Genomic DNA, 12921 nt, shown 5'->3' on the forward strand with positions numbered 1-12921 from the left:
AAAAAAAATGTGGCAATGAGGGACCAGATATGGTACCCTGAGGGTTTCACGAGACCCACAGGCCATATGTTGCCCACCCTTGCATTAGGCAGAAAAAGGTTCACCTCAGGCAGACTTTAAGTGTCAGGAAAGGGTAGCGAAGGCCTTTTCTTACCTGAAGCATAATAATCCGTTTGCTTTATCTTTTCATTGAAGAAGGTGCCATTGCTATGAAATACATATCTGTCTGCTGAAACAGTCTAATAATTGCATTGCTGTATTAATCACAACGTATTTCATTATATGAATTAATTACATACAATTTAGAGCTTTGGCCAACCACAGTGCAAAAACAAAACAAATTTTAAACATGTCAACGGGTCAAATTCTTAAACGATGGCTCAACTCCCCACTGATTTGATGGGACTACTCTAGTTGCAATATATTATGTGAACCAGCTGTCTTTAAGCCACTGATAGAGAACCTTTTCCCTGTCAACCCCCCCCCCCCCCGGTATTCTGAGTAAATTCTTAGGGTCTGCACACCAGAATGGGCAGAAGTGGTGCTACAACAATGGTCATCGCCACTCTTTGACACCCTGACACCTCTTCGTGCTATCTTTCTATCCTCCTCTACAACCTGCAGCCTGGTAGTGGTGGTAGTGGATTGGAGATCACTCTTGTGAGATGACGGCCCCAATTATTAACAAAAGTGTTTCAAAATCATTCCTCACAGCTATAGGGTCACAAGTTGTCTTCCCTACATGTCTACATTTTACTATTACTAAAGCTCCAAACATTTGCTTTCAAATACTGAAATTAAATGAATGCAATATAACTTACAATCTCGTAAACAAAAGCTATAGTTCACTAGCAGAAGAAAACCACTTTTTATTATATTTCCTTTTTGATTTTCTATTGCACTAGACAAAATAGTATCCGCACATCAACAATCCCACTAAATAATATTCACTTATTGAAATAGATCAATAGGAGCAATGAACAAAAGCTGCATTATGCTGATGACAAGAGCGCTGACATGGTATTTCAAACAATTATACACTTTAAATCACTTTGATACTTACTAGCCCAAGAGCCAAAGTCACACTTTCAAGACATGTGTCACCTGGACCAGTGTGACATGGACGTAATTCCACACTCAATGACCAATTCTTGTCCTAATTAGAAAGTAAAGAATCACTTCAAACATGTCCATAATACATGTAATCGATGCACATAAGGTTGTCTTGTCTGGAGCACTGAAGGAAAATCTATCCATAAGGATTTCCCACTGTGTACAAACAAAAACCTGCAAAATTATGAGTGCAGTATAGCTGCTTTTTCTATATTAAGGGAAAAGCATGGAAAGTTACTTGATACATAATTTATACAGTAAAATATCAGCTGCATCTACAACTAGTGACTGAGTTCCAGAGCATCTTTCTCCTGCTGCTGAGTTATGGGTCATTTGGGCATCTCATTATATTGTTTAAAATAACCTTCCAGTCTGGGAAATTTCAAATTGGTATCTGTAAATGGTTGTATGAATTGTTTAAGAAAATAAATTTAGACATGTGTTTGATTAATATTACCTTGCTCAATGTGTGATAAACTGCACAATTAGTCTATAATATTTCAACCATAGTTACAGTAGGACTCCCATATCTGCAGGAGATCCATTTCATGATGTACCGTGAATGCCTGAAACTGTGGATAGTAGCAAACCCTATATACAACATACACGGAGGTGGGTCAAAGGCCACAAGGTGGGACAAGGGGCACATGTCCCACCCCCTCATGTTGTATATAGAGTTGTGATAAACTGTGGATAACTGAAACTTCAGGTACCAATCCCACAGATACAGGGGTCTTGCTGTATACAGTTGAAAACCTATGTGAAATTAAATATTGCAGCTGAAGGCTGGAGCTCAAATAGGGGTGTTCTGAATACAAATTCATCTAGATCAAAATGCATTGCCTGAATATTAAATGAACTCAGCCAAATTTGGGCAAGGATCATAGTGCCTTGTGCTAAATTCAGCCATCCCATGACTAATGCCTGCCAACGCTCCCTTGGGAATTTTGCAGGAGGAGAACAGGATCCCTTTGTCCTTTTCTGAACTCCGATCATTCTTTGTGATGCTCAAAATAGTCAACTGATGGGAAGCAGAGCTTGGCATATGCAAGGGGGGAAAGGCCAGGAAAACTGAATGGAAATCAAAGGCTAGACAAAGAGAATTTCCTTTCAATGCCTAAGTATCTCAGGAGGAGTTTCTAAAAGTGTAATATTCATATTTCGTTTGCAGGAACAGCTATCAGGAAATGTACAAGTGAACATAACTAAACAACTTTAGATGCCATTTCCAGCATGCCCTCTCTATCTGTACTGCTTGTCTTTTCAGCTCATAGTCATTCCAACTGGAATGTAAACAACCTGCAAACTCTGGGTCTCCACGTGGAACTGTGGGGCCCTGTGACCAACACTAGACAGGCACCAGTGGGAAACTCATGGGTAAAGATCCCATATCTTTTAAGGAGGGGAATGACTTCTGTGCCTAGAGCAGTGATTCTCAACCTTTGGTCCCCAGATGTTTTTGGACTACAACTCTCAGAAATCCCGGCTAGCACAGCTAGTGCTGAAGGCTTCTGGGAGTTTCAGCCCAAGATTGTCTAGGGGCCCAAGGTTAGAAGCCACTGGCTTAGAGCTTTCAGGACAGTTTTATTGCTCTGGATAATCTCATACTTTCTGTCATTTAAGAACCACAAGCAATTTTATGGGAGGAAACAGGCATTTCAATACTTAAGTCCACCAGAAAACCAAGGTCACAGAATCCAGAGGTGGCAGGAAGACTACTGTTTGCACCCGTCCTCCCTCTACAGCCTATTTAGCGACAGTACAAAATGTATCTGCCTCTTTTGTTCTGCTGACCTTTGCAGGGGACATTATAGGAGTTTCTTTTATTTTTTCATAACTCAGGGAATGTGTAGGCGAGGAAAACAATATAAATAAATGGAGCAAAGCTTTTCACTCCAGCGTAAAAAGACAAAAAGCATAATAAAACAGCTTGTCCACATTTTCTAACTGGTAATCATGTCCTGTTGTCGCATCTTGGATCTCGTGAATCACTTTTGTGTGTTTTATTGATATAAGCTCTATTTATAGTTTGGAAGAAATAACTAACATTGATTTTCATGTTTGGGCAGCAGCTTGGGTATATTAAGATACAAGCTGTAAGACCCAAAGCACATTTAAACTTAAGGATGCAAATTTTAACCATTGTCTCAGCCAACGATGATACAATTAAAAGCGTACCCACAGGACTAGGCTAGTACATTACACAGCTTGCTGTGTCTCATCAGGATTGCAGGTAGATGAAATACTAGGCTCACCAAATTAATGTCAATGATTTAAAGAATTGTAAAAACGTTTATAGGAGAATAAGCCCTACTTAATACAGCAGTACTGATTTCATAAAGTGGCACAGAATTGCATTATAAAGCTGCAATCCATATTCCTTTATCTGGGAATATGACCACTTAAAGGTTCCCCTTGACAATTTTTGTCCAGTCGTGTCCGACTCTAGGGGGCGGCGCTCATCCCGCTCTTCAAGCCATAGAGCCAGCGTTTGTCCGAAGACAATCTTCCGTGGTCACATGGCCAGTGTGATTTAGACATGGAACTTGTCTTATTTCTAAATTAACGTGTTTAGCAGGAGTGGGAATTATGTGGCCTGTGGGTACATGCATACATGTGGTCCACTGGTCTCTCCTAGACCTCTAAAGGCAAAATGTGAGAGGTGTCCCAGTGAGAAGTCTCCAAGATGCATGATTTTCCTATAACAAATTGTGCCCCCCTTGCACCTTGTTATGCCTCAAAAAGCATTTTCCTAAAAAATAGAAGCAACTTTCAGGTCGCCTGTTGGAAGGGGGTGGTGAGGCCCATAGAGGTCTATAGACGGTAGAAATGGAAAACAGACCCCACAGCCTTCACAATTGCATACCTTGAAGTAATAGGATCTATGTTCCATTGAGTGGAAAGCAACTACTACTGAATTTAGGACAAAGGTTTGCTTGAATATGGATATGTTGGGTTGTGCTGTCCCTCAGATTATGTTCAAATCTGTCATCACAAATAATTGCGGACTGGGGTGAAAATGTTTAGCTGGATGTAATGCTTTGACAAAGTGTGAGAGAATGTGTCACTATTATGTCATGACTTTGGGGCAGAGAGGGGAATCGCCTGAGAAACATTTAAACCACGATTTCCTTTTATGGAAGGTCAAAGTGCAGAGGGCATTGCATCAAGCCAGCTTTGTGTAAGCAGCAAAGCTAATAGTAACCTGGATTGCTACAAAATGACAGTCTCCAGCATGGGTATAAGAAGTGCCATCAAAGGTGGTGATGAAAGGTCCTTCCACTTCGCATCTTCCTGGACATAAAGATTCGGTACATGTCCATTTTGTGTCTTGGCAAGTGCTTTTGGAATGGAAATAGGAGAAAAGGGAGGAATTAAGTGCATTAGCAGGTTCTGGTTGTAAACAACTCACTTTTATGAGACAGGCAGTTTCTGACCCCAATTTAAAGCAGAGGAAAATCTAAAATATGAGAAACTGCTATTAAGGGTGACAGGAAGTCTTAACTTTGCTGTGCTAACCATCTAATATCAACCAACTCTGCAATCAAGGTCACGCACAGCACAGAACTGCTGGGAGTAACGTTGCCATGGCATTTTTATGTGTCAAATTAAGCTGCCATTTCTCTTCCTGTCGCCAAAGTAGGAAGCCATAAGCAATGACCTTGCAGTGCAGTGCAGACACATTCATTAAAAGAAAGGGTGGGGGAAAAGAACTTTAATAGTAGCCATCATTGCTAGAAGCAGAGGGCAGTATATATCTGGCCAATTTCTCTTTAGGCTCCTAATCAAAAGCCTTCAAGGCTTTGTTTGCTTATGAAAGCAGGTGATTGCTAGCTGTAAGGAAAGGCAAGCTTTTATGCATCTTGAGCTTCCCAGGAGTAATAAGAAAAATGGAAGAAGGAAAACAGAATTTCAAGACACACTGCAGAAAAGGTCAGGCATAACTTTGACTATTACTTTCTACCCCATTTTTATACCACAGAAATATCCAGGACGTCGCCACATATTTTGTTCAGGGCTGGTGTGTTTTAATGCTAGAATGAATGTCCTGAAATAATTTCTTTTTAAATCCTGGAACATTTCTAGAACATTTACAGTGAATCTTAAGGGAAACGGTTACATTTTGCACTATATCTCCTACCATAAATTATAGATAAATAGATGACTATAGGTGACTGATAATAGGACCTATAAGATGGTACAGATGATACAGTGGGCACAAAATGTACAGTATTGTGCTTTTAGGCATGATAAATGTTGGCCATTATGTCATGTATTGATTCTTCTTGCGTAATAGAGTTTTCAACAGTCTATGTGACACCATGATATGTTTTTTGAGGGAGGGTTATTCACACAATGCACTAGTGTTACCTTATGTTTATGACTGTAAGGGATCATGCCCTTACAGCAAGACTATTATATTTTTACTATCTGAAGAACATTACTGAAAAGGATTACTTCCTCAAAAATGTTGTATTAACTACCATTATTTTGATTGTTCTTGATGTTCTTCACAGAGTCCCACATGGGACTGGGGCCTATTTAGAGATACTGTTCCTTTAGGGATAGTGTGAAGTAACTGAGTACATTGGCTGTTTCTTGAAACTAATATAATTGGGTAGAAGCCAGCAATCTTATACTGTAATAAAATAATCTGTTCTCTAATGTTTGGGTTATTTTTTAAAAAGCATTTGTAATATTATGAATGAAATTGCTACAATTGGTTAATAAATATAAATTTAAAAAACCTTTTATTGGCATATAAAACATAGTCAAGCTAGTATGTTAGATTTCTGGATTCACAGGGAGCGTGAAACAAATACATTCATTCGAGGTCAGGGCTTCACCTCCTAACAATTGACCCAAGGAAAACCGCTACTTGTTCCATAGTGTCGACCACCTCCACTGATAACATAAAACGGACCTTGCAGCAGTCCTGATTAAGTGGACAGGGCAAGAGTGTGTGAGAGAGGGTTTTCCAAAGCACCCTGCTCACATGGACAATATCTTTTGAGATAAGTGGTTCCGTTATACCTACGATATGATACCGCACCAGGCATGACGTTATATCTGGCCAGATAAAAGGCCCTGTGGTTCTGTGGACATTTAAGCAGTGTGAGGAAAGCAGTCAGTTGTCCCTTTTTAAAGGGGATGTGGAGAGACAGTGGGGAACAAGTCTTATCAGCTGCGCTCCATAATTCCTGAAACTCAGTGTCCATAATTTGCCTCTTGACTGTTTGAAATGCTAGCTCTAGACTTAGTGAACCTAAATAGCCAATGTCTAGGCCAATCAGTTTTTTAAAAAAGGGCAATAGATCAAAAAGGAGGGTTGTAATCTTGCAGAAGCTGATATCATAAGCTGACTTGGTCTGAGTTATAAAACATTTTTAGCCAGAATTTCAATTCTTGCCATATTAGTTCAATGACAAGCTGGATATATGGTGATTTTTTGTTGCTATGTGATGTCAAGCTGCTTCTGCTTTACAGCAATTTTATGAATGATTGACCTCCAAAATGATGATGAAGAAGAAGATGACAACAACAACAATCATCATAATCATAATCATAATCATCATCATCATCATCATCATCATCATCATCATCATCATAGAACTGCAGAGCTGGATCATCATGTCCAGCCCTTGTTAGGGAGGCGCAGTGAAGAACTGAACTCCCAACCTCTATCCAAGCCGCTAAGCTATCCAGCAATTCAATATATTGGAACCGCAGACCTGGAAGAGATACTATGGATCATCAGGCCCAGTCCTGTCAAGGAGGAACAGTGGGGAATCAACTCCCAACCTCTGAATCTGCAGAGGTTGGGAGTCGATTAACTAAATAAGTTGTCCAGTTTCCCATACTGATTGCAACTGAGCTTCTTCTCATTTCTGAGGCATTATTAGCCCCTGTGGGGCACAACTATCCCAAACATCTTGCCCAAAGAGTGGGCCACCATGCAGATGAGCCAGATAGGTAAGGTAAAGGTTCCCCTTGACATTTAGTCCAGTCATATCCTACTCTAGGTCGCTGTGCTCATCCCCGTTTCCAAGCCATAGAGCCAGCGTTTGTCCAAAGACAGTTTGTGTGGTCACGTGGCCAGCGTGACTAGACATGGAACACTGTTACCTTCCCACCAAGGTGGTACCTATTTATCTACTCTCATTTACATGCTTTTGAACTGCTAGGTTGGCAGGAGCTCGGACAAGCGACGGGAGCTCACTCTGTCGCATGGATTCAGTCTTACGACTGCTGGTCTTCTGACCCTGCAGCACAGAGGCTTCTGCAATTTAACCCACAGCGTCCCACATCCACCACAGATAATTCACCTCAAACACGCTATGAGACTCTTTCAGTGTGGCCACAAACAGTTCAGATTCAGAATCAAAATGGCCTGGGGTTAAGGCAAAGAAGAATTTCAGCAGTGAACTGTGAAAACCATTTAGAGGTAATATTCTGGCTCTGTCCCCAAATTTCAACAATGCAATCTGCTGTTCTATTTTGCCAGCACACCTAGGGATGGCACAAATTCTCCATTAACAGTGTGTTACCCTCTCATGTTTGGCACAGATGATGTGCACTGTTATATTGTTAGAAGATAAATGCAGAAAACACTTACCATTCTGAATTACAAGTACTCTTCCTTGTTTCGCCAGACCTATATACATTTCCATTAAATTTGCAAGCACAAGTTGCTTTCTCAATGCATTTGCCACTTCCTCTAATATCATCTCGAACATAGCCTAAAAATACAGCCATAGCAAACCATCATCACTTAAAACTATCCAGACAGAGTACTTTCAAAGTACGGCAACAAACCATAATGATAACTTTCCACAAAAATATATATTTCTAGAATGCAGCATCTTTTCTTTTAAACTCTACACTTAATTTTTTTAAAGACCAAAGAGAGTCAAATGAATTAGCTTTGGACTTTGAATGTTTATAAAGATGGACTAAAAGAATAAAGGGTGGTGCACTACAGTAGTAAGATGAAATATAGATCAGCTATGCTGAACCAACCTCAGTGTCTGCACATGTTTATGCACAAGCTTCAGAAGGCTGAGCAGGGCTGATTCCAGAATTTTTAAGGAGTGTCTGTTTTAAGGAGAGTCTGACAGGAATTAATGACTTAACGATATTTTGCATTCCCTTTGTTAGAGAGAGGTGGTCATATGTGCCTCCCCAGGAACAAGTTTTTTTTTTAATCTTAGAGGGGGTTTTAGGGGGTTTTGCAAGCATCCAGAGTAACTACTCTTGTTTTATAACTGGAAGCTTACAGCACTGACCCATTATGCTCTATTAACAGCAAGAAAGAGATTTGCAATCACTCACTCACTCACTCACTCACTCACTCACTCACACACACACACACACACACACACAGAGAGAGAGAGAGAGAGAGAGAGAGAGAGAGAGAGAGAGAGAGAGACTGATCAAGTTAAGGAGAGGCATCAAGTAGTATACTGTACTTTATTATGGTCAAAGACCAGTAAAACCAAATCAATATAAAATAGATACATATAGTTATTGTTAAGTAAAGTCAGGCAAGGTAATAAAAGTCCATTAAAACGTGATAAAACAACCCCTTGTTTCCAATTAATAACATAATATATCCTTAATATAGGTAAAACATCAGGCGGTGTTATATTAAAAACATTATAAAACATCAAGGATAATTCTCAGCTTCTTTGTATTAATTTGGAATAGTGGTTCACATTATTTGATATTTCTTACACTAACAGTCAGCAGCCTTCTAGGATTTCTTAGAAGATTCCCACCCATATGGCAGTACTAGAGACCTTTTGCATGCAAACCATGCTCTCTGACTACCATGAAAATATAGCCTCTTGTGCTTATTTACTTAGATATTCAGAACACTTAATTCAGATTTCTACTCTGTGAGCTCACAGCTCAAATCCTATATGCATGTGGAAGCATAAAGACCAGGGAAACATGGAGAAGGGAAATACAATGAAAACAACTATATAGCTATATTTAAGCTACATATATAAATAAAACAACATCATGCACTCCTCAAAATTAAGATTCAGATATTGCTCATAGATGAAAACATCCCATCTCTAAATAGCTATACATTATAGAAAGAATATATAAACAGGGAGAGAGAGAGAGAGATGTTGAGAAAATTCTCCACAGGGTTTATTTCATTAACAGGAATAGCAACTGTAGAAAATCCCGGGTGTTTAGTATTAAAAAAAAAAGATGAGATTAAACATATTGCTGGCTTTGATGCATTTATATGGCAGTGCTCAGTGCCAGGAAACGGCTGCCCAAGGGCTAAGTGTAATCAAAAGAAACTTATTTTTTGTACAGTAGAGAGAACAGCAACTAGTCTATTGAAATTCTGCCAATATATGAAATTCTCAGTATACCATTTGTTACCTTCTGGGCACATGCAGCCACCCACGCATCCAGCATCTTGGAAAGGAGACAGATAGGAACACGTTGCTTGGTTGGAGGGTGCACAGTCTCTGTAAATTTCAGATTCTGGACAGGCAGGTGTCACTGGAATACAAACACGAGGCAAGGCGTTTTAAAAAACCTATTAAAATTCTATTCACCCATTTTAGTTTTATGGTATGTTATACTATCATGGTTAACAATCTCTTTTGGGTTGCTCAACTTTGGTTTCACATTATGAGGTCTGAGAGTTTCTCCTCTTCTCTAGTACAACTGTGAAGCAGTTACAGGAAGAGTTTACTTCTGTGTAACCTATCCATGATGTCTTATTTTGGATTGAGTAAGAATAGCTTAGTGAGTTAGGATTGATTGGGAGTTTGATTTCCCACTGTTCCTCCCAGGAGAAGAGCCAGCCTGTGTAGCCTTGGGCAAGCTGGATAGGGCCTGACATAAGTCAGAATTGACTTCATGGCATGTAATTACTATTAAACAACCCACTTTTATCTATGATCTATGACACTGGCCTGTTCCTGTCAATCATGGTTAAAACAAACCAGCATTCTTGATTTAGATGTAATGATAAACTACAGTTTATAGAAAAGAGAACATAAGGATTCCTAACTCCCCCATGCAGCCTTCCTGGGGTGTGGCATGAATATTAAGCCAATGCATGTTATCTTTATGCATCATTGGGATTATATCCAAACTAGATACTTGTGTCCCTTAAAATACTGCCATTTTTTAACCTTATGTATCTTTTTATTGCCAAGGGTAGAACTGTAGTAATGTTTTTTTGTCAGAGCTCAAAGTGAGAAGGGTTGACATTTTTCGTTTTGTTTGTATTTTGTTTACAAACAAGCAATTCTGCAGTACCTTTTTTACCTAAGAGGTGTGTCAAAATCATTGTATGATTACATAATAATTGTAGATTCATGTGCAGATTATTGCCATAAACAGCAAGCACCCTCAAACCCTGCACAACGTGGATTAGAGTTCATGACTCTTAATGACAGAACGAGATGCATTTCAGAGAGGCATGCTTCTTTACTCACTTAGATATCAGTATAGCCTCATTGCTAACAAGAATGCCCCAGGAAACCAGAACCATGAAGGTGCTTAGAACCTGAGGAAGTGGATTTCATATTTACTATTTGCTTTATTTTCAGTGCTTCAATAAAAGGTATCACCTGCTCTTGCATTTGTGTAACCCAGGGAAACCAGATATGCCTCCCTTTAAGACAGGAAGCTGTAAAGAGCTCATGAATGTTAATTGGCTCTTAAGCTCTCCTTCCTTCTGGGTTTCCTTCTGATTCAGCCACTTTCCCAACATTGTGTGGCTCTTGGTGCCCACTGAGCATGTACAGACCTCATTGTTTTAAACCTTTTCTTGTTTTAGAACCCCCCCTTTTTTTTTACAAAGTCACAATCAGACATGTCCTTAGTCTGAATTTGGAACTCAGCAAGGTGTAAAGTGTTATAGCCCCCACCTGCCCTGCCACTTGCTGGAATCTTGACATTAAGGAAAGCTTAGTGGGAAGGGGAAATTAACATATGTTCACACAGGTATGCTTTTGGGTTTTAGATTTAACCCTCCTTTGAGCAGAATCATTAAATTGATAAAAGCATTAGTTCATGAGAACGTTTTTCCCATCATTGGTTTATCTCTTTTGTTTGTTTGTTTGTTTGCACCATTGATATGTGGAATAAAACAGTGAACAGCTAAAGGAAACATACATACCACAAGTCACATCAGGATCACTTCTCCATATTTCATATGGACCAGGTCCTCCAGAGGAACACTGTCTGGCTAATTCAAACAAGGTAGGACACACATCCAGTCCATTTCCAGTTTTGCAGTATTCTTCAGTGCATAACCTTACATACTCAAGGTACAGGCTGCCAACATTTTTACATGATTTGAAGTATTTTGAAATTATACCTTGACAATACTGAAAAACAGCACGTAGTGTGAGGACATAAAAACAATAGCATTTTATACAGCATATTTGAACAAATGTATCTAGATCTAGATTGATAGATCGATCCTACATAACTAGTTGCAAACATACATCTTAATATTTAGTATTTAGATACAAATGGCCCTCGAGTGGATTGGTATGAGGACTTTTACACAGTTCTTTCTTCCTTCAATTTACAGGACACGTTTGCTCAGTTTAAGGGCCTGATCACACAAGCCAAATGAATCCCAGTTATTTCGATTCTTTCCATACCTGTATTCTACTGATACCTTTATTTTCATGGTCATGCGGTAAATATACTCATGAGGGTGTTCCCATTGTTTTTAACTATACTGATTCATTTCTTCCTATTTGAAAAGTTATTGCCTGCTACACTGCTCTTAATTTTGTATTGATTCATTTTGTCTACTGTTTCTTGGGGAAGGAGGGGGGAAGACTGGGTCCTTTGAGCTCCTGCTATTTTTGCTAGCAATGGATTGCCTGTCTCGTTATGAGCTGATTTGTCAATATACCTCTAAAAGAAAAAGAAAAAGAAAAAGAAAAAGAAAAAGAAAAAGAAAAAGAAAAAGAAAAAGAAAAAGAAAAAGAAAAAGAATAATAATAATAATAATAATAATAATAATAATAATAATAATAATAATAATAATAATAATAATAATAATAATAATAATAATAATAATAATAATAATAATAATAATAATAATAATAATAATAATAATAATAATAATAATAATAATAATAATAAAGGGAACAAATGCAGTGGCCATGATGTGGCCACAGCAACCAGAATCGGGACCCCTTTGCAAATGAAATAAATCTGCACCAACATTCACATACACTGAAACAGTAAGGAATGAAGCAATTCATAATTGGTACAAAATAAAACAACTCTCCCAATGAGGGGGAAATAAACCACAGATAAACCACTGGCTGGGAAAATAAGTTGATCAAGACCATGCATCGTGTGACTGGAAATTTATGAAACAATCTAAAAAAATGGCCAAGGAGGTATAACTAGGGTTCTCTTGACTTGAGTGATCAGGCCCTTAAAAGAACATAATAAGAAGACAGGAAACTGTCTTTTTCTTTTGTACACTGAAGAGGTACCAGGATTTAACAAAAGATTGCAAAGATTTATTATTACTGTCTTATAGACAGAGATGCATTTAACGCGTTTTTATTCCACCACACTTTTAGTCTGTATTGTCAATGCAGTTTCAAATTGATTTTCATCATGATTGGTCTACAGATGGACTGGGCTATAGTCCAAAACTCAGAGATGGGGGGGGGGGGCTTATCCTAAAGTGACACCTCTTTGGACCACATGCTGCTGGTATGCCACTCTAGGAGCGCTAGCAGCAAAATATGGGGTAGATGGGTAATATGCTACAGATAGTAAGTAAATAAT

Source organism: Pogona vitticeps, chromosome 5, assembly GCF_051106095.1.
Source record: "Pogona vitticeps strain Pit_001003342236 chromosome 5, PviZW2.1, whole genome shotgun sequence".
In the NCBI taxonomy this organism is placed as follows: Eukaryota; Metazoa; Chordata; class Lepidosauria; order Squamata; family Agamidae; genus Pogona; species Pogona vitticeps.